Consider the following 24,660-nt stretch of genomic DNA (forward strand, 5'->3'; position numbering starts at 1 on the left):
CGGAGCAGCTGGTAGTTTCGAACTGCTGACCTTAAGATTCACAGCCCGATTCTTAACCACTATGCTACCAGAGCTCCTTTTGGAAACCCTATACAGGGTTGCTATGAGTCAAAACTCACTTGACAGCAGTTACTGATCATGCTGTTCTCCTTCAGCATCTCATTTCTCCTTAAGTTCTTATCTGCAAATATGAGAAGGTTTCAAAAGTTCTTGTAAAAACGAAATTAAAAGATAACAGAATTTTTCCATAAACATTTTGAAGCCTCCGTATTATACCCTCCAATTGTCTTGCTTAATATTTTCTGTTTTTTCTTCTGTTTCTATGTTAAATAATGTAGTAGTGGAGGCAACTTATACTTTACATTTTTCAGAAATTTTGCAGAACCGTTTTTAAGTACAGTCAATGCTAAAAATTAAGTTATTTAAACTTATGATGAAATCAGTTGTATTAAAACAGATGCAATAAATCTGTACAACTCCAGTTCTAATGATTGTAAAATTAAAAAAATTATATGTCTTATAAAACTCCGGTAGTATTAGTCTTATTTTATTTTTCCAATATGTGCTTATTTTATTGTGCCTTATTTTATTTTTCCAATAAATGTGTGGCTCCCTAGGATAAAGCACTGAACCACAAGGTCAGTTTGAACCACAAGGTCAGCAGTTCAAACTCACCAGACGCTCATTGGAAATCCTATACAGGGTCACTATGAGTTGGAACTGCCTCAACAACACAACACCAACAACAAATTTGCTCCAATTATCTACTGCTGAATAGCAGACCAACAAAAAATCTTAATTTCATACAAGAACTATTTCATTATTCTCCAGAATCTATTGATCTAGAATTTAGAAAGACCACAGTAGGAATTGTTGTTGTTGTTGTTGTTAAATACTGTTGAGTCAATTCCAACCCATAGCGACCCTCTAGAGGGTTTCTAAGGAGTGACTGGTGAGCTTGAACCACCAACCTTGCGGTTCAAACTGACTTTGGATTCTAGTGCATTAACCCACAGCGCCACACCATAACAGCAGGAATAACATCTCTATAATTTGAACTGTATAAGGCCACAGATAGAATAACTAAAATGCTTAAGATTGGAATTATGCAAAACAATCTTCACAAATATATCTGGTGGTTGATGCTGTCTGTTGACTGGGATCTAACCTAGGCATGATGACTAGAACAACTATATGTATCCTCTTCATGTGATCTGGGCTTCATTGCAGTATAATGGCTGGAGTCCAAGAACAAGCAACTCAAAGTGACTAGGCAGAAGTTACATCAGCTATGATGACCTCTCCTTGGTTAATGCTATTGTAGTCTAGATCCACTCAGATTCAAAGGGAGCAAGCATAGTTCCTACAACTATAAAAGAACTTCTGGTGTGGTGCTGTAGGATCAGCACGGGACTGAAAACTACTAGGTCGGTGATTCAAACCTACCGACTGCTCTTCAGAAACCCTCTACAGGGTTGCTATGAATCGGAACTGAATCAACTGCACTTAACAACAACAATATCTAAATAAACGCAGCGTTCAAGTCACAATGCAAGAAGAACAAGCAAGAAGGGAGACCTCATAGTAACTATAGCTTGGAAACTACACTGTTACATTTACTAAGAGAGGGGAAGACACAATGAACTCTTGAGGGTATTTGTGAAATGGATGAATGTAGTAAATATGGGTATTTCCTTGTTTATAGTTTTTCTCAGAAGACTGTGGGTAGTACAAACAGTTAATGCTTCCAGTGTTAATCAAATGATTTGCACTTTGGGTACACCCAGAGGCAACTCAGAAAAAGGGTCTGACAAACTACTTCTCCCCAAAAGCAGCCATTGAAAATCCTATGAAGGGCAGTTGGACTCTAACACCCAGGAAATCTCTATGAGTCAGAATTGACCCTCCAACAACTAGCTTGTCTTGACTCCAACACACAGTAGCTATATGACCTCAAGCAAGGTAACCTCTACACGTCAGTTTCTTCCTCATTTTATGATAAAGTCTGATAACTTGTTATAAAGATCTGATAAGCTAATAATTATAAAATGTGCAGAATAATGTCTGGAGCATTATAAAATCTGATAAATTAAATACAAACAAATGAATAAACTTTTATTAACATCTCTAAATCAAACAACAAAAGCCCCCACAAATAAAATCTCCTGATGTTAGCCATTTATTTCTCTATGCAAATCATTTGCTGATAATGCTAATAGTACAAACCAGGTATCTGATACTGCAAATGTGTCATTAGTAGCTAATTCTACAGGGACATCCCCAAAACAAGTATATTGTAGTATTGAGTTAGCTAAGACAATCCCAGGGATAAAAAATATAGAAATAGTTAAACAGAGCATAATTGGGTCTAGTCTGATTCTCTGATAAATTTCATAAGTATGCATGCAAAAGAAGGAGATCAACTATTTATTCTCCTCTAAGGTAGTGACAAGAATTCACTTCCAGTGAATTTGCAATTAAAATCTTCTCTATCCCAGGCACAAACATTGAGCTTTATCTGCTGTCTGCATTCTGCCCATTACAGAAACCTTGTGGAAATAAATGACATTCCCTTGTGCCACCATTTCTACCACATAAATTGTCATTTTAAATGGCAAGAGATTAAGACTCCTCTGAATAGTGAGTTTTCTGATATTTCCAGAGTAAATAAATTGCACTGAGAAAAATTAACTTCCTTTATCAAAGGAACGTTATCAGTAATCCTGCCTAAATCGACGAAATGGCATCCATGCAGCCATACACAAACATTACATAATGCATTTAGGATTCAAAGTCCTAGCAGCTAATATTTGGCAAAAACATCTATTGTCAAAGGAGAAAGAAAGGAGTTTCATCTCAGTTATATATAACAGTGAAACTGAGGCATTGCCATGAGGAAGAATTATTATTATTAATTTTAACAAATAAAGTTCATTATGGGTCAAACATGAAATAGAAGGAATTAGAAAAAATATTTTTTAATGAAAATATAAGCATTGTTAAAAACACTCATTCATTTAAAAATTAAGTTTATACCAGATATTTATAATGAGCTCATGAGATAATGTATGTTCAATGGTGAACAAAATTACGTGGCCACTCTGGTAACGTAGTGGTTACGAGTTGGACTGCTAACCTCAAGGTTGGCAGTTGGAAACTACCAGTGGTTCAGCAGGAGAAAGATGAGACTTTCTGCTCCCATAAAGATTTACAGCCTCAGAAACCCTATGTTTATCAAAATATGAAAGAAAAGAAGTATAGAGGTTATCTTTTCTTGCTGGCAAATCTGAACCTTGCAGGATGAGAGAGTGGAAGCTACTTCACATGTGTACACAATGATGCTCCAAAGGGGTGTGTGTTCCACTTTGAATGCTCCCAGCTAGCACGAGCTCCTGTGAGAGAGGCTCTATGCCCTGGGAGCATGCTGCTAGGTGTCTGAGTAAGCCCTGAAGAGTAACTGGGGCTCTCTGTTCTGATAAGTGGTCATACAAAAGCACCACACACTTGACCAAAATAAAAAGTTGGTTGTTCTTTGTTTTCTTCTGAGAGCCCAAAGGCTGCTGCCAGCTGCACAGATTCCCACTATGGGTCCTTTGAGTGGCCAACACAAGTGGCTCAGCCTGATGGAATCTAGGAGTCCAAGGGCCCACTGTGCTCAGATGGTAGCCTGCGCTAAGCACAGCCTCAAAGCTTGTTTCCTTGGTAACCGTGTCAGCACAAATACAAGCACAAACTCTATGAAATACGGATGATCCAAAGACAAAGCATAATTGGCAAGGCCAGTCCAAATTATCTCTCGAGCATGGACATTCCCCTCCCCTGCCCTACAGGGAGGATAAGTATGTAACTGGAAAAGACTGAACGTCAGGGAAGGGTCAGATAGTGTAGTTACTTTCTATTTATACAATTTAATTATTATAGCTAAAGTCTTCTTTGATGGTAGTGAACTCAATATTTTGGAACAAGGTTTCTTTAGAAATTGAAGCCAATACCTGTTTTTTTTTTTTGTATGTATGTATGTGTGTGTGTGTGTGTGTGTGTGTGTGTGTGTGTTTAAATTCTAGAAACAAATGAAAACCTTTAAAGTGTCTTAAACAAAGGGATTACATTTTTCTCGTTTGGTTCTCCCTGGCTCTTAGTTAGCAAGAGTCAATGTCAGAAGACCAGTCATGAGATTACTATTATACACATGAGAAATAATTTACACTTGCTTGTGGTCCCTCTGTCTGCCCTGCTGAGACAGGTGTTACAAAGTTCCTTTCACCAATCTGCAAATGCCCAAAGGGCACATTCTGCAAGCCAGCCTCCTGACCTTGTTTTATCAAGTGTCATGAAGTCAGATCTGGCTCATAGTGACCTGCAGAGGGATTCTGAGGAATAGCTGGTTTAAACTGCCAACTTCACAGTTAGCAGTCAAGTGTTTATCCTATAGTATCATACCAGGTCTCCATTTTAGGTAAGAGAGCCCACAGTTGCTCTGTCTCTCCGTGGCTCCACCCTTCTCAGTAAAGATCTGTCACTCCACTTGTGGCTTTTCTTTCTTGATGGTCCCGTTATCTTTGGTTTTAGCATCTTTGATGATTCCTTTTAAGCCTAGAAAGATGGTAAAACTAGCCAATCCCAGCATTAGAATCCCGTACAGCCTATTTCCATGGCTCCACCAAATCATTCTGTGGCAGTCAAAAAGACTTTGTAGTCCTGGTGTGGCACTGTAGCCACAAGGTCAGTACTCCAAACCCACAAGTAACTCCTTGAAAACCTTGTACAGAATCGCTATGAGTCGAAACCAATTCACCAGCAAACAATTACAAGACTTTAACTAGATAAGTTGTGTCAAGTCAATTCACAGCACCACCGATCATGACAAGCTATGGACAACATTGCAAAGTATGATTATTCCAGAACATTTAATTGTGCTCATGAGGAATCTGTACTTGGACCAAGAGGCAGTTGTTCGAACAGAACATGGGAACACTGAATGTTTTAAAATTAAGAAAGGTGTACGACCAGGTTGTATTCTTTCATCATACTTATTCAACCTGTATGCTGAGCAAATAATCCGAGAGCTGGGTTATATGAAGAAAAACGTGGCATCAGGACTGTAGGAAGACTCATTAACAACCTGCGATATACAAATGATACAACCTTGCTTGCTGAAAGACTGAAAGTGAAGAGGACTTAAAACGTTTACTGATGAAATCAAAGAGCCTTCAATATGGATTACATCTCAAATTAAAGAAAACAAAAATCCTCACCACTGGACCAATAAACAACATTCTTATCAATGGAGAAAAGTTTGAAGTTGTTAAGGACTTCATTCTTCTTGGATGAGCCTTCAATACAGATTACATCTCAAATTAAAGAAAACAAAAGTCCTCACCACTGGACTAATGAGCAACATTCTTATCAACAGAAAAAAAGTTTGAAGTTGTTAAGGACTTCATTCTTCTTGGATCAACTATCAACACTCATGGAAGCAGCAGTCAAGAAATCAAATGACATATTGTATTAGGCAAATCTGCTGCATAAGACCTTTTTACAGTGTTGAAGAGCAAAGATGTCAGCTTGAGGACTAAGGTGTACCTGACCCAAACCATGGTATTTTCAATAACCTCATATGCATGCGAAAGCTGAACAGTGAATAAGGAAGACCATAGAAGAATTGATGCTTTTGAGTTATGGTGTAGGAGGAGAATATTGGAAGTTCTATGGGCTGCCAATAGATCCATTTTGGAAGAAGTGCAGACACAGTGCTCCTTGGAGGCCAAGATGGCAAAACTTTGTCTCTCATACTTTGGATATATTGTCAGAAGGGACCAGTCACTGGAGGGTGGAGGGTCAGAGAAAAAGAGGAAGACCGCCAACGAGATGGATTGGCCAAGTGGCAGCATTGATGGACTCAAACATGGCAACAGTAGTGAGGTTGGCCCAACATTAGGCAGTGTTTTGTTCTGCTGTGCATAGGATTGCTATGAGTTGGTACCAACTCGATGGCACCTAACAACAACAACAACAACCTTCCATTGGGTTACCTCTCTTTGGAATCGGCACAAATATGCCTCCCAGGAGTACTCTGGCTTCACTTCTTCCAACACAGATCTGTTTGCTCTTTTGGCAGCCCATGGCACTTTCAATATTCTCTTTCAATACCATAACTCAAATGCATCAGTTCTTCTATGGTCTTCCTTATTCACAGTCCAGTTTTTGCATGCATATGAGGTTATTGAAAATACCATGGCTTGAGTCAGGCACCCCTTAGTCTGCAAGCTGACATCTTTGCTCTTCAACACTTTAAAAACGTCTTGTGCAGCACATTTGTTTAGTGCAATATGTCATTTGATTTCTTGACTGCTGCTTACATGAGTGCTGATGGTTGATCTAAGAAGAATGAAGTCCTTGACAACTTCAATCTTTTCTCCATTGATAAGAATGTTGTTTGTTGGTCCAGTGGTGAGGATTTTTGTTTGCTTTACATTGAGATGCAATCCATACTGAAGGCTGTGCTCTTTGATCTTCATCAGCAAGTATTTTAAGTCCTTCTTCACTTTTACCAAGCAAGGTTGTATCATATGCATATTGCAGGTATTAATGAGTCTTCCTCCAATTCTGATGCCTGCCACGTTTTTCTTCATATAACTCAGCTTCTCCAATTATTTGGTCAGCAGACAGGTTCAATAAGTACGGTGAAGCTCACCAGCTGCTCCTTTGAAACCGTATACAAGGTCATTATGTTTCATAACTGACTTGACCACACTGAACAACAACAACAAATATATATGTTTGCATATGTTTTTTTTTTTTTTCTGAAGTAGTGTGTTAGTATTCTCTAGAGAAAAGAATAATTAAAAAATGATGTTTATAGATATATAGACAGATAAAGAGAGAAAGACCAATATTTACTCATTTGTGGGGGTTAACAAGTTCAAAATCCATAAATTGAGTTGCAAGCCAGACACTTCTACCTGCTTATATGCTCGGATCTTAAGTCAGGTAATGGAAAGAGGGACACTGAGTTCTACACAATTGTTTCTGTTTAGTCTGAGAGTAGAAAATATCCTAAGGAAATTCCCTTTTCAGCTGACTGACCGATTACACTGAATTAGATTATATTGTGGAAAGTGATAGCACTGCTTTGCATGGCGTTGCATTACACTATGGAATAGTAATTCATCCATTGCACATACTCTTCACTTACTTACTCATTAATCCTCCAACCTCTTAAAAACTCTAAGTACTTCTGTGATTTTTAAGTAGGGCAGTCATATAATTTATCATCCTAAACACAACACCTTTGAAAGGCAATGGAGGCACTATTCATAAACCACATAATGGTTATAAAGCTGCATCATCTCAGAATGGATCTTTAGTCTAGTAATAAACCTTTGGAATTTATTAAGGCAGGAAGTAAGATAAATACTCACATGCATCAAAAGGATAAAGTAGCTTAATTGCTTTTTTTCACCTGAACTAAATAAATGTCCATAATATAACATTTTCTATGATTCCTGTTTTTCCTTATATCTAGCTCATAGTTTTCCCAGTAGTAGAAATAACTCTGCAGAAAAGTTGGCATTACTTTCTTGGGAGAACTTTAGGTTATAGTACAAATGATTCTTTCCTCTATTAGTAAGTATCAATCTATAATTAGTACTAGAAAAACCAACCAGCACTGTGGTTCTGACTGAGGTCTTAAGCAGCATAGAGCAGGTATAGCAGTAAGGGTCATTTATCCTGTGGAATCATTGTCACTTATCTCTCCTGGCACACAGGATAATTACTAAATTATTTCTACACGTTCCAAATTAATAAGTACTCCATAGATATATATTCTCCAATGTTTATTTAAAAGTTACTCCATAACACTAATGGTCTTTCAGATAGATATATTCTCTTGTCTCCAATTAATGTGGTGATACCATTCTCTCTGCTTGATTTTAAGGCTTACAGGACAAGTGGGCATTCCTTATATGAATGAGTGTGCTGTTAAAACTCCATAGACCCCTAACATATTCAACATACTTGTAAGAATGTATAATATTAGTGTCAATATTGAAAAATATAACATTTAAGAATACAGTGAATAAGCCTAAAAAGCTCAAAAAAAGTTTTCCAACTATAGATGGAAGATATGTTGGTCTACACTTTACATTATAAATTAACTGTTGATAAATTTAATGCATGCACACATCAAATTATTGAATGCCTACTCCTCACCTGGTAAAATGCTTGGGAAAGTAAGAGGTAAGTGAAAAACAAAGAACTTCAATAAGATGAATTGACACAGTGGCTGTAACAATGGGCTCAAACGTAACAATTATGAGGCCGGTACAGGAGCAGAAGTTCTTTGGTTCTATTGCATGAGTTGGAATTGACTGATCAGCAGCTAACAACACTAACTCCTTACTACCTGAGGTTTTGCATCATGAAAACAGTAATAAACTACGCAACTATTAATGACCTATGTCTGTCATCACAAAACCAAGATGTTAAGTGAGAGTAAGGCTGGTGTTGTTGTTGTTAAGTACCGTGGAGTTGGTTCCGACTCATAGCAACCCTGTATAGGGTTTCCGAGGCTGTAAATCTTTACAGGAGCAGAAAGCCTCATTTTTCTCCCATGGAACAGCTGGTAGTTTCAAACTGCTGACCTTGTGGTTCACAGCCCAATTCGTAACCACTATGCTACCGGAGCTCCCTTAAGGCTGGTAGTGATGGTTAAGGATATGTGTCAACTTGGCTGGGCCATGATTCTTAATTGTTTGGCCATTATATAATACTTTAATTTGGCATTTGTATAATGATATACCCATCCTCCATTTTGTGATCTAATGTAGGCATCCTCAATTTTTGCATAATGCCAATTTTCCCATAATAGCCATATCAATAAGAGATGAGTGGTTCTCTTTCATCACAGCACTAGGAAACAGTCTAGACATGCTGACACAGAAAATTAATCACCACAAGTGGAAAGATCTGTGACAATATTTGTGTAGCAGAGAAATTAGATACAAATACAAAATTATCCTAGGGCTACACTTGAAGTTTGGTGGTGCTATTGTTCTTATGTGCCATGCAGTCATTCTGTCTCGCAGGGCCCCTAAATAGGGTTTCTGAGGAGCAAATGGTAAGTTTGACCTTGTGATTAGCAGTTCAATGCTTATCCTGCAGTGACACACCAAGATAAATGAATAGCTAAAATATCACACACATGTAGGTAAACAAGACAGAGTCAAGGTCAATTTTCAATACTAGAAAACAAAGAAGGAAAGAAGGGGGCACAGCTGCTGGTAGAATCCAGGTAGATAGCCTGAGCTTCAGAGATATTAAAAAACACCCTATCTATATAAAGAAGAAAATAATTTATACTATTCTTTCTGAGATATTAGATAAATTTCAGCATCTCCTGCTGTCTTGCATCTGCTTTGGTGAATATAGTCAGAAATATGGTCCTAGAATGAAGCAACTCTACAGCATTTAAAAATGGGAAGAAGAAGAAAAAAAAAGAGGTCCTAGTGTGTTGCTGTGGGTTAATGCACTGGACTGCAAAGTCAGTTTGAACTTCAAAGTCAGCAGTTCAAGCTCACCAGTCACTCCTTGGAAACCCTGTACAAACACTATGGGTCACTATGGGTCAGAACCGACTTGACAGCACTTAAGAACATCAACAACAATGACCTTCTTACATAACACAGTGTATTTTCCAATATCACAGTGTTAGTCTGTAACCTTAAATACAGCCACTGAAATGATTGCTGAAGTCAGCAGACTTCCTTCTCCTCAAAAAAAAAAAAAAAAAATTGTGTTATAAAATGAAAGGTAAATGTAATAATATTTATAAATATAAATGTCAGATGAATGGATAGTCTGGAGAAAATGGATAAATATGGGTGCTCTTTCTCTGACAGACCATTTTCATTGTCTATAGGATGTTATTGTTGTTAGATGTTGTAAAGCTGGTGCTGACTCACAGCAGTCCTATGTACAACAGAATAAAACAACGGCTAGTCTTGTACCATTCCCACAGTTGTTGCCATGTTCCAGTCAACTATAACTGTCACTGTGCATTCCATCTTGTTCAGGGTATGTCCTCTTTTTACTAACCCTCTATTTCACTAAGCATAATGTCCTTCCTGGTAACATGTACAAAGTATGTGAGATGAAGTCTAGCTATCTTTGCTTATAAGGAACATTCTTTTAATGCAGATATGTTCATTCTTCTGACAGTCCATGGTATAGTTCATATTCTTCGCCAATACAATAATTCAAGGGCATCACTTCTTCTTTGATCTTCCTTATTCAGCGTTCAGTTTCCACATGCATATGAGGAGATTGAAAACACCATGTCTTAGGTCATGTACACCTCAGTCCTCAAAGTAACATCTTTGCTTTTTAATACTATAAAGAGATCTTTTGCAGAAGATTTTCTCAGTAGCATTCATCATTTGATTTCTCCACTGTTGCTTCCACAGACCCTGATTATGGATCCAAGAAAAAAGGAAATCCTTTACAACTTCAATATGTTCTGTGTTTATCAATATGTTGCTTATTAGTCCAGTTATAAGGGTTTTGTTATCATTATGTTGAGTTGAAAACTATTCTGAAGGCTGTAGTCTTTCATCTTCATCAGTAAGTCCTTCAAATCCTCTTTGCTTTCAGTAAGCAAGGGTGTATCATCTGCATACCACAGTTTGTTAATATGTCCTCCTCTATTCCTGATGCTGCATTTTTCTTCTTATAGTCCAGTTTGTTAGGTTATTTGCTCAGCATACAGATTGAATAAGTATGACAAAAGGACAAAACTCTGACGTACACATTTCCTGATTGAAACCACATAATATCCACTTGTTCTGTCAAAGATCTAAATTTATTGGCATAGACAAGTGGATGCTTCCAGCACTGCACACACTTATTGAAACATCTCCATTGGTATTATGTCAAGTAGCAGAGCCTTATTTTTTTTCCAGTGCCTTCGGTGTAGCTTGGAATTCTTCCTTCATTACCAAGTGTTCTTGATAATATGCTAACTTTTAAAATAGATGGATATTGACTAATTCTTTTTGGTACAATGATTGTGTCTTCCCCTGATACTTCCAACATTGTTCAATTTTTTGCCATTAGAATCTTTCAGTATTGCAATTTGAAACTAATTTTTTCTTCACTTCTTTCAGCTTGAGAAGTGCTAAGCACATTCTTCCCATGTGAATGGCTAACTCCATGCCTTTATACATTTCATTCTCATACTTGACATTGTCTTTACAGTCTTCCTTTGATATCTTCTATGCAGCTTTTTTGGGAAGAGGTCCATATTTGTGCCCATTCCAAAGAAAGGTAATCCAAAAGAATGTAGAAATCATCAAACAATATCATTGATATCAAATGCAAGTAAATTTTTTCTGAAGATAATTCAAAAATAATTCCAGCTGTTTATCAACATGGAGTTGTCAGAAATGCAAGCCAGATTCAGAAGAGGAAATGAAAAGGGGGATATCATTGCTGACATCAGAAGTATCTTGACTAAAATCAGAAAAAAAAAAAAAAAAAAACACAGAAAGGTAGTTACATGTGCTTTATTAACTATGCAAAGGCATTCAACTGTGTAGATCACAGCAAACTATGAATAACATTGGGAAGAATGTATATTCTAGAACACTCAACTGTGCTCATGAGGAACCTGTACATAGACCAAGAGGCTATCATTGGACCAGAACAAAGGAATACTGAATGGTTTAAAATCAGGATAGTTATGTGTCAGCATTTTATCCTTTCACCACACTTATTCAATATGTGTACCAAGCAAATAATGTGGAAAACTGGGTTATATGAAGAAAAATATGGCCTCAAGATTGGAGGACAACTCATTAAAAAACCTGTGATATGCAGATGATACAACCTTCCTTGCTGAAAATGAAGAGGACTTGAAATATTTACTGATGAAGATCAGGCTTCATCTTGGCCTTCAGTATGGACTGCACTTCAATGTAAAGAAGCTGAAAATCCTCACAAGTGGACCAATAAATGGCATTGTGATAAATGGGGAAAATATTGAAGTTGTTAAAGACTTCAATTTGTGTGGATCCACAATCAGTGCTCATGGAAACAGCGTCAAGAAATCAAGTGATGTTTTGCATTAGTCTGATCTGTTGCACAAGACCTCTTTAAAGTGCTAAAGAGCAAAAATGTCTGTTTGAGGACTAAGGTGTGCCTTACCCAAACCATGATATTTTCAATCACCTCATATGCATGCAGAAGTTTCGCAATAAATAAGGAAATCATAGAATAATTGATGTATTTGAATTATGTTGTTGTTGTTGTTAAGTGCCATCGAGTCGGTATCTGTTAAAGAAGAATATTGAAAGTACTATGGAATTCCAGAAGAGCAAATAAATCTGTCTTGGAAGTAATATGGTCAGAATGCTCTTTAGAATCAAGGAATACGAGACTTCGTCTCTCATACTCCAGCAAAATTTTGCTAGTATATGACATTAGTGATATTGTTTATTTGTACCATCCATTGAATCACCTTTCTTTGGAATGGGTACAAATATATATCTCTTCCAATCAGCTGGCCAGGTAACTGTCTTCCAAATTTCCTGATATAAATTCATGACATAAACTCTTTGATTTATGCCACATTAAAATGGCTGTTTAGGCATTCCTAGGGGTCTCTAATCCTTTTAAATGCTGCTTTTAAATTTTACTTGAATTTTGGGAGCACAAAGAATCTTGAAAAGTTAAGTTCAGGACTGTAGGGTGAATGGAATAATGTTTCTCAAAATAAATAAGTAAACAAACACAGGACATCCCTTGCTACCCTGAAAGAATGCGCAGCTGCATTGTAATGATGGATACAATCCCTCAGCAACATTTCCTGGCCTTTTTCTCAACAATGTAGCTTTCAATTTTCTTAAAACTTCTTCAGAATATGCCACCAGTATAGTCCTGTGTTCTTCAAGAAACTCTGTCAACATCATGCCATTGGGATTCCGAAAAACAGTTACCGTAATTTTCTGAGCTGACTTTTCTGCTTTGACTTTTACTGTCCTGGCACATCTACTCAGAAGCCACTGTTTTAATTGGACTTTTTTGGGGAGAACAGATCCTTAATGAGACTAAGACAAGTGTATTACTGAGAGACCTTGTCTGTAAATGTCCACTGATCTTAGAGATATATTTCAACATTTTTGCTTGGTTTGTACTGGAAACCTAGCAGTAATACTTTTTGATTTACCGTCAAACTTCTAACATTCCACATCCTGCTTCTTAATACATGTTTCCAGCTATGTCGTCTCATTTTCAATCATGCTACATCCCTAAAACTTCCCTCCACCCATTTCATTAATGCCAACTCTACTTTGAGGAGGCATCTTTTCCCCAGTCATATTTGTGTTCCTTCCAACTTGAATGACTCTTCTTTTAGGCATACATCAGATAGTGTTTCTTTGTTATTTATAATATTTTCACTGGCCAATTGTTTTTAAGAAGTAGATTACCATGTCTTTCTTCCCAGGTTTCTCTGCTGAAACCTTTCTACTATGGGTGACTTGCTACTATTGGAAATACCGCTGACATAACTTTTAGCATCACAGCAACTACAAGCCACCACAGTATGACAAACTAACAGACAAGTGGTGTGTCTAATGGATATTATTCCCTCAGTATTATAGAAGGGTATGCCCATTACCCATTGCTGTCAAGTTGATCCCAACTCACCAATGCTTTAAAACAGAGTGAAAATGCTGTATAGAATTTCCAAGGTTGTAAGTCTTTATGGAAGAAAATTACCTCATTTTTCCCCCATGGAACAGCTGTTGGGTTTGAACTATCAAACCTTCTGTTAGCAGTCTAACACTTAATGCTCTGCACCACAAGTGCTCCTTAGAAGGGCATGAAAGTAAGAAATAACTGTAATATGAGAAGAAATCCAAGATGTCAGTAGCAGGAAAACCATTAATTTCAATATAATTTGTAAGTCATTAAAAATATATATATATAACCTTGTGACTCGGAAGTGATTGGAAAGTATTTGACAACAGCAACCATGGAGGGTGGTTCACAGCTCTAGGTTTTATGGTAAATTGGACATTTGTAACCTGTAGACTGCCTGAAGTCCTGAAGTAATTTAAATGTAGATCTATTTGTACACTCTGTTTCATTGATCATTTTCTTTCTCTGTATGCTGATTCCACATAAGGTTTGATCATAAGGTTTGAAATCAAGACCTGCCTGCTTGCCTGCCTTGTGACCTGCCGATCTTGGTTTATCTGACCCATGGACTTGCCCAACTCTTTAACTGTGTTAGCCATTTCCTTGATGTAAATATATCTTTATGAATACATATATAAGTTTTGTTCATTTCTCTTCTTTAGAGAATCCAACCTAAGACACTAGTGGTTATTGACTTTTGTCAAATATTTTTCTGCATGTACTGAAATGATTTATTTTTCTGCATCTACTGAGAATGTTTCCTCCTCAGTAGACTGGGAGATGAAGGCTTTGTGTAGTAATGTTCTGGGGTGTGATCTCAGGAATATCATCTATAATATAGAGAGGAAGCAGAATTGAACAGATGTAAAAATTGAACTATGGATGCAATGAAAACAGAAGCCTCAAGAAATTCCATAGACACTCGAAAACTGGAAGTGTCCTTCAAAGAAATATGAATTGAGAAAAGTAGCAGAAGTGTTGTGCATCCCAGCATGCACAAATCATTGCATGTTGACTTCCCCCTAGGAGGAGCCAAACCAAGCATTAACTGAAGCTATCCCCTTTTGCAATTTCATGAAAGGGACTCAACTATGAGACTTGGCTGCTAATACATTAACATCTGGAAGATCAGAGTGGTACTCAACAAAACCGACTCCACACTGATGTGTGTGTTTGTGTATTTGTATGTGTAATGCACACCCATGCATCCCCTGTCCTACCACTTTCTGTTTGAAAGACAGCTGTGTTTGTTCTGTGTGCCTGCTTCCATAATACACATACACACAATCAAAATCATCTCAAGGGACTAAAATCCAAGCAGCTTTTGTACAATAATGGCATTGTTATTCTCACAGCTTCATCCCATAGGGACATTTGAAACCTCCCTTACAAAAATTCTAACTATAACTGCAAAAACAAAAAAGCATGTTTTCCACAGATTGGTGTAATCCTTTTTCATCAGAAACTATAAAATTTTGCCAAACTCAATCTTGCATTATAAACCTTGTTTGGCTTTCAGTTAGAAATATCAATCCATAAAGAATCAAAATAATGTCTTGTGACAAGCTTATCAGTTCATGCGAAATCTCAGTTTTATACAGGCTGGAAATAAATAATCTAACTACTCCTCATTAAGGTTTTTAGGCAGAATGAATATTTGAAAATATGCAAAAACTCTTTCCATTTATTGCTTATGGTGGTATTAAGTGCTGTCAGTTCTGAATCACAGCAACCCTGTATAGGGTTTCTGAGATGTGGCTGATGAGTTGGGACCTTGGACCTGGAGGATTCCAGTCTAGTACTTATCCTAAAGAACCACACCAGGACTTTCATTTATTAGAGACTAAAATTTTACAGGAAAGGAATAATTTGATTTGTAAAATTTTAACTAAAATATCTTAACGTTCATGGTATAACGTTAGGTGTCATTGAATTTATTTATTTTCACTTGTAATGTATATTTCTAAAATCTATTTAAAACAAATCATCAAAACTAGATAAAACTTGCTTCATCCATCACCATATGATTTGTATTAGGGAAATTATTTTCATAGGTTATTGCTGGGTTTCATAGTTCTCATAGAGATTCTATGCATTGCTAGAACTCAGGCTACTCTGAGCACAGATTATATTGAATTTTAATTAATACAACACATCAGATTTAGTAAATTAAACTAATATCTTAGGTTGGGTTCCTTGGAGAACAGACTATAAAATAGGTTATAATATATTGCATACAGACAGCTAATTAGCAATGCTCTCAGCCTCAGAACCTGCAAAGGAATAAGGGAGGTAGCAGTGCCCAGATAGAGACATTGAACTACAATGCAACTCCAGCAAAGGATTATTAGGGAATCTCTGGAGTTGGGATGACCTTTCAAAGTTGTCCAGAATGTAGACAAGGAGCTTGAACAAAACATCAGTCTTTGGAAATTCCTTGAGAAGGACATAATGGGAGTATTCAGCTTACTATACTATTAAAGTGAAGGAATGACTGTCTCATTTTTAAAAGTGATCTAGACATATTGTCAGGAGGGACCAGTCACTAGAGAAGGATATCATGTTTGGTAGGGTGGAGGGTCAGAGGAAAAGAGAAGACCCCCCAGTGAGATGGGTTGGCAGAGTGGCAGCATCAGTGGGCTCCAGCATGGCAACAATAGTAAGGTTAGCCCAGGATCAGGCAGTGTTTCATTCTGTTGTGCATAGGTTGCTGTGAGTCGGTACTGACTGGATGCCACCTACCAACAACAACAAAGGCAGATTGATCATCATGGTACTCACTACATCTTGTGAAAGCTTCCTTCTTGTTCCAATTTCTGTTTTGTGTGTGTTTATTAAGTTTATGGTGCTTGAACATATGGATATTTTAATACTCGTAATTCCTTGATGCAAAACCTTCATGTTCTTTACACAATGACCTTATGATTTATTCTATTTTTATGACCAGTTTATGGGATACATAAGGCCCAATATTGTTATGGGTTATCTCAATTATGAGCATATTAGCTTGCTTGTTTTGAAAGCTATAGTTAATGTAGTATTGACTCAAGCATACTATTAAAACAATTATGAAAAAATAATTTGTTGCATAGTAGACCCTTGTTGTTGTGTATGCTAAGGACTATCAAGTTGGGTCTGACATATAAGAAGTCTGAAAAGCATTTTGAAGGAGTGGCTGGTGGATGTGAACTGTTAACATTGTAGTTAGCAGCCTCTTGCTTAGCCTACAATGCCGTATCAGTACTCCATTAAGAGAAGCAAATGGTTAAGCACTTGATGATGAGCTAGAACACCAGCAGTTTGAAGCCACCACAAGATGCCTTGGATGACAGGCCTAAAGATCTACTTCCAAAAGTTCACAGCTTGATTACTCTATGGAGCAGCTCTACTCTGCCTACATGTGTCGTCCTCAATTGGCATCTGTGCAATGGCACCTCACAACAACAATTTATTAGAGGAAAAATCTCTTGATATAGAAAGAATAAATACATATTGGAACCACATTAGAGTTAGTAAAAATAAATCATGCTAAGTCACTGAATTCAGGGAAGAGACTGGATGAACAAAATTAATGTTGTGATTGAAGAGAGAGGTGAACTAAGAATAGCATTGGAGTTTAGCTAAATATTGCCACATGCAATCTGCAGATTATTAAATTCCCCCAAACCCTACCTAATGATGATAATATGATGAATAAAATCAAATGCAAATAAGTTCATGGTATTTAAGATGGAGAATCATGTTGTGTAGCTAGTTTTTATTTTTATAGATTGGTAAAAGTGAGACATATGGGGGTCTTTATGTGTAAAAAACCCTGGTAAATTGGCTTCTGACCGCCTTCTCATTCCTAATAGTTATCATTTTTCCCTTCATTTTCCCTCCTTTCTGTCTTTAGATATGTAATTTGTTATTGTTTATGGAAGAACACTGGATACTATCTTTGTTCATATCTCAACCTAAATAATATTCATATAGAAGACTTTTTGAGTTACTCAATGTCAAATATTCACCAACCAGGCTTCCTCAGCAACTTGTTTTGAATATATAACTGATCTCACCTCTGCTAGAATTTAAGCTCCATAAGAGCAGGTAACATGAGATAATATTCTATAAACTATTACCTGGATTGTAACCTGGGTGTAGGTTGAGAGACTAACAGCTAAAATTGATGCATATATATTGATGTGCTCAGCATTGCTCCAAGGCACAATTGAAAATGGTATGAATCTCCCAAAACGACATAATGAAATCTTAGAGTTAATTACATATATTACTAAAACAGAGGAATTAATTCTCAATATTTATAGACAGAATTGATCTCTCTTTCATGCATTCCAACATGTTGCATTCCTAATAGATTTCATCAGTGTGAAAGACTGAGAGAAGAGAATTTATAAAAAAATATGATTGCAATGCTTTACTGTCCTTCAGGGGACTTATGAAAAACATGGAACAAAGGATAATTGTGCATTTGAAATGATTAAATACTAATGCTGTAAAATTCACAAGTAATGAAATGGTGAAATAAATTGCTGGTACTATAATCCAGACATATTTAAATTAACAGGATGTCTGTAAGACAGTTTGATAAATGCCTTGTTCTTATACAATACAGCATTGTCCAGAGTTCAAGAGCCTTCTCCTATGGCCCCTGTTTATTAATTTACTGGTATTTATAAATGTATTATAACTATGCTATGAAAGTAACAAAATCTTATGAAAACATACATAACAATGAAGTTAAATAAATCAGAATTTTAAAAATTCCATGAGATTGGTACAGTACAAGCAATGGCTATGACCTAGATGTTAAAGATAATTTTAAAATATAAAATATTTCCCCTGTAACTAAATGATATGTCAACAGCAAAGGTTGTTATAATATAATTTATATAACTAAAAACAATTGAAACATTAAATCAACCTTTTGTCCAGTTATATTTAGTTTTTCATGTCAGAATATTATTACAAAAAGGTATATCACATTTTAAGTAAAAATTTTGCTATGGGCATTTAATATTTAACATAAAATGAGAATAACTTTACATGAAATACTATATTGTCTTAAAATTCATATTCAAGTAAATATGAGCATCTACATCATTATAAATTTATTTTAAGATTAATAATGACCTTCAGTTTATTGTTGTTGATTTTTTGAATTGAGGTATATATTTTAAATTATGAGAGGTAACCTGTGATAAGCTGAGAAGAGAAATTTCCATTAGTTCAAATTGCTTCATGTATAATCCTATTCCACACCGGTTCATACCAGTCAGTAAAAACAGATTAGATCATACTCTGTTTCAGTTTCCATATACAAATAAAACAGAGACTATTGTTGTTGTTAAGTGCTGTCTAGTCATTGCGACTCATCATAACCCTGTAGATGGTTTGCAAGGAGCAGCTGGCAAGTTTGAACTGCTACCCTTGTGGTTAACAGTTCAGTGCTTGCCACACAGTACTATACCAGGACTTCAATAGAGACTATCCTATATTTCATCTCATAATTAACATCACGAATACATTTTGTCTTAGTTATCTAATGCTGGTGGAACAGAAATACCATAATTGAATGGCTTTAACAACCAGAAGTTTATGCTCTCAGTTTTTTTGTTAGGTCCCATTGAACCGGTTTCAACAAATTGCAGCCCTATATACAACAGAACAAAACTCTGCCCAGACCTGTGCCATCTCATAATTGTTACATTTCACCCCATTGTTGCTGCCTTTGTATCAATCCATCACATTGGAGGTCTTCCTCTTTTTTGTTGACTCTCCACTTTACTAAGCTTGATGTCCTTCTCCAGGGACTAGTCCCTCCTGAAAACAAATGCAAAGTATGAGAGATGAAATCTCCCTTTCATGTCTTCTGAGGAGCATTCTGGCTGTACTTCTTCCAACACAGATTTGTTTTTGGTTCTGGCAGTCCACGATACTTTTAATATTCTTCTCCAAAACCATAATCTAAATGCATCGATTCTTGAACAATCTTTCTTATTCATTGTCCACATTTCACATGCATATGAGGCAATCTAAAATATCATAGTTTGAATCAAGTATACCTTAGTCCTCAAACTGACAGCTTTACTCAGGCATTAGGTCTTGTACACAGATTTGCCAAATACAATAAATATGTCATTTAGTTTCTTGACTCTTGCTTCCATGATTGTTGATTGTGGATCCAAGCAAAATGAAGTCTGTGACAACTTCAAGCTTTTTTCCATTTTTCATTATATTATTTTATTGTTCCATTGTGAGGATTTTTGCTTTCTTTACATTGAGGTGTAATCAATACTGTAAGCAGTGGTCTTTGATCTTAACCACTAAGTATAGTAAGTCCTCTTCCTTGCATCAAGCAAGGTTGTGCAATCTGCATATCACAGGTTTTTGAGTCTTGCTCCAATCTTAATGACACATTCTTCATATAATCCATTTTCTTGAATTATTGGCTGAGCATACAGATTGAATAAATATGGTGAAAAGATACAAACTGGGAAACATCTTTCCTGATTTTAAACCAGTACCCCTCATTTTTCAACAATTGCCTCTTGGTCTATGTACAGGTTCCTCATAAGCACAATTCCAGTGTTCTGGAATATCCATTCTTCACAATGTTATCCGTAGTTTGTCATGATCTACGTGGTCACATGTCTTTGCATAGTCAATAAAGAACAAAGAAACATCTTTCTAGTATTCTCTGTTTTCAGCCAAGATGCATCTCACATCAGCAATAATATCCCTAGTTCCACATTCTCTTCTGAATCTGGTGCGAATTTCTGAAAGTTCTTTGTTGATGTTCTGTTGCAAACATTTTTAAACTCAACAAAATTTTGCTTGTATGTGATATTAATGTTCAATGATTTCCACAACCTGTTGGATCACCTCTCTTTGGAATGGGCATAAATATAAATCTCTTCCAATCAGTTTGCCAGATAGCTGTCTTCCTCATTTCTTGGAATAGGTGAGTGAGTGCCTCCAGTGCAGCCTCATTTGTTGAAACATTTCAATGTGTAGCCTGTCAAATCCTGGAAATTTGTTTTTCTCCAATACCTTCAATGTAGATTGGATTTCCTCCTTCAGTACCTATGGTTCTTGATCACATACTATCTCTCAAAAGGGTTGAACATTGACTATTTCTTTTTAGTAACAGTGATGCTTATTACTCCTTCCATCACCTTTTAATGCTTTCTGCATCATTCAACATTTTGTCCATAGAATCCCTCAATGTTTCAAGTCAAAGCTTCAATTTTTTTTTTTTTCTTTCAGCTTGAGAAATAGTGAGTGTGCTCTTCCTTTTTGCTTTCATAACTCCAGGTCTTTGTACATTTCATTATAACACAAGATTGTGTCTTCTTGAGTGGACCTTTGATTTACTGCTAGGTTCTTTTATTGTCTCATTTCTTTCTTCTCTACAATCAAGAGAAAGTTTCAGTCTCTTCTGATATCCATTTTGATCTTTTCTTTCTTTCCTGTCTTTTATATAACCTTTCATTTTCTTTCTTTATTATATTCTTGGTGTCATTCCATAACTCCTCTGGTCTCCAGTCATTACTGTATAATCTATACTTATACTTGAGATGGTCTCTATACTTGAGATGGTCTATACTTGAGATGGTCTCTAAATTCAGGTGGATTTTGGCTCTTGTGGATTTTTTTTTATTCTTCAGCTTGAGCCTGAACTTACATATCAGCAATTGATGGTTTCCACAATCTGCTTCTGGCCTTGTTATGGTTTATGATATTCAGCTTTTACACCATCTTTTCCCTCGGATGTAGTTAATTTGATTCCTGTGTATTCCATTTTATTAGATCCATGTTTATAATCACTTTTATGCTGCCTGAGAAAGGTGTTCATAATGAATAACTCATTGGGCTTGAAAAATTCTATCATGCATTCTTCAGCATCATTTATAACAACAAGGCCATATTTTCCAACTACTGATCCTTTCTTTTTGTTTCCATCCTACAAACTCCCACCACTTGTAATTATCAATTCATGTTAATTGTATGTGTGATCATTTTCAAACTGAGGAAGTTGGTAGAATTCTAAAATTTCATCATCACTGACTTTATTGGTTGGTGAGTATAACATATTCCATATGTTGTTGTAGTTAAGTACCATCGAGTCAGATCCAACCTACAACAACCCTGGATAAGTTTGGCTTCTGAGGAATGGCTGATGAGTTTGAACCACTGAACTTGCAGTTCAGATAGATTTTGCAGTGCAGCACATTAACCCTCAGTGCCACACAAGGTCTTCCATATAGTTTATGGGAATCATCCAATCGCAGACATGACTGTATTTCAAGATAGGTCTTTCAGTGTTCTTTTTGACAATGAATGTGATGCCATTCCTAGTTAATTTGTCATAGCTTGCATAATATGCCATATGACTGCCTGATTTTAAATGATCAATATCAGTCTATTTCAGCTCACTAATGCCTGTATTGATCTTTATGCATTCCATTTCATTTCTGACAACTTTCAATTTTCCTAGATTCACAATTCATGCTTTCCATGTTCCAATTATTAATGGATGTTTATAGCTGTTTCTCCTCATTTTGAGTTGTGTTCGATCAGTAAATGAAGGTCCTGAAAACTTTATTCCATTCTCATCATTAGGATCAGCTCTGCTTTGAAGAGGCAGTTGTTCCCAAGTCATATTTTAAGTGCCTTCTTACCTGAGAGACTCATCTTCCAGTATTATATCAGGCAACATGCTGCTGCTATTGATAATGTTTTCATCTTCCGTTATTATATCTGACAATGTTCCACTGCTATTTGCAGCCTTTTTGTCACAGTTTAGGAGGCTAGAAGTGTAAATTCAGATTGCCAACTCTTGGGGAAGGCTTACCCCCCTTTTTTCTTAGCTCTGGAAAAGGGTTCTTGACTGCTTTCAACATCTGTAGGTCCAGTATTCCTTGGAGATCTCAGTACATCTTAGCATTAGTCTTTTCCTGTATCTAGGAGCTTCAGAGTGCAGGGACCCCAGCTTCGAAGTTTTCACTCTACTCCTGGCTCTTTTATCTTAGTGGTAGTAGGTCCCTTTGAGCTCAATTTATTTGCTCAACATGCAGACAAATAAGTATGTTGAAACAACACAACCCTGGCACACACCTTACCAGATTTTAAATCATTCAGTGTCCCCTTGTTCTTTTGGAACAACTGCTTCTTATTCTATGTACAGATTCCTCATACGCATAATTCAGTATTCTAGAATACCCATTCTTCACAGTGTTAACTGTACCTTGTCATGATCCACACAGTCGAAAGTCTTTGCATAGTCAATAAAGCATAGGTAAACATCTTTCTGATATTCTCTACTTTCAACCAAGATCCATCTGACATCAGCAATGATATCCCTCATTCATGTCCTTGTTTGAATCTGAATTGAATTTCTAACAGTTCTCTGTCGATGTACTTTTGCACCCATTTTTAAATTGTGTTCAGCAAAATTTTACTTGCATTCTGCATTCCACTGGGTTACCTCTCTTTGGAATGGACACAAATGTGGATTTCCTCCAGTCTGTTGGCCAGGTAGTTACTTGTCTTCCAAATTTCTTGGCATAGTTGAGTGAGTGCCTCCACAATTTCATCAATTTGTTGAAAAAATTCCATTTTTATTCCTTGAATTCCCATATTCTTTCTAACGTCTTCAGTGCACCTTGGATGTCTTCCTTCAATATCATTGCTTCTTGATTTTATGCTCTTGATTTAAAAAATATATATATTTATTGTTGTTGTGAAGTGCCGTTGAGTCAATTCTGACTCATAGTGACCCTGTATAAGGTTTCTGAGGAGTTGTGCTGGTGAGTTGGAACTGCTGACATTGTAGTCCAGTGCTTTATCCTACAGTGCCACACCAGGAATATATATAGCCTGTCAGTGATAGGATATCTATATGTACCTATAAGAAAGAGCAGTTAATAAGACTATTATTCTATTCAAATATACAAACCAACCACTATTGTCAAATAAAAACAAAGTGAAATTTTACCAATTTCTGAAGTCTTAAGTTGAACATGAAATCAGGATGCATTGATAATTATTGGTGACTGGATAGTGAAAGTTGAAAACAATTTAAATTTATTGAGCCTGTGTCCAACAGAATGAAACACTGCCCCATCTTGCACCACTTCATGAGCGTCATGGTAAGCCTATTATTGCAATCATTGTGTCAGTGATCTCTTTGAAGATCTTCCTCATTTTTACTGACTTTACCAAGAATTATATCTTTATCCAAGGACTGGTCCCTCCTGATAACATGCACAATGTAAGTGGACAAAGTTTCATCATGATTGTTTCTGAGGAGAATTCTTGCTGTAATTTTTCTTCTGCAATTTGTGGTATACTTCATATTCTTTGTTAACACCATAGTTTAAAGGCATCAATTCTTCTTTGGTCTTCCTTATTCATTGTCCAGTTTTCACATACATATCAGGTGATTTGTCAGATGCACCTTAGACCACACAGTAACATCTTTGCTCTTTAACACTTTAAAGACGTCTTTTGCAGCGTATTTGCCAACATTTTACATTATTTTATTTCCTGCTTGTTGTTTGCATGTGAAATCCATAATCACTTCAATCCTTCCTCCATTTGTCATGGTATTATTTATTGCTCCCATTTTATGATGTGTAACCCATACAGAAAGCAATAGTCTTTGGGCTTCATCAGTAAATGCTTCAAGCCCTCGATACTTTTTCATCAAGGAAGTTTATCATACTGCAGGTTGCTACTGAATCTTCCTCCAATCCTCCAGTTTTAAAATTTCTTTACTTGTGACAATTTAGCATTTGATAAACCATGTATATAATCTTAGGGGCTGATACCACTTGTCCTTTTGAATTTCATCTTTAGAGATCATTTACAGCAATCACAATAGAAAAATAATTATGTAAATTGCCACTTTCCAATATTGTTGCTGTTGTTGTTATGTGCCATCGAGTTGGTTCC

General features: G+C 36.4%; 1 pseudogene; it reads right to left on the reverse strand.

The window, feature by feature from the left end:
- The window catches only part of LOC102812583, a 35,373-nt pseudogene that overhangs the window by 10,369 nt on the left and 344 nt on the right, over positions 1-24,660 (reverse strand).

Source organism: Chrysochloris asiatica, unplaced genomic scaffold (genome assembly GCF_000296735.1).
Source record: "Chrysochloris asiatica unplaced genomic scaffold, ChrAsi1.0 scaffold00170, whole genome shotgun sequence".
NCBI lineage: Eukaryota > Metazoa > Chordata > Mammalia > Afrosoricida > Chrysochloridae > Chrysochloris > Chrysochloris asiatica.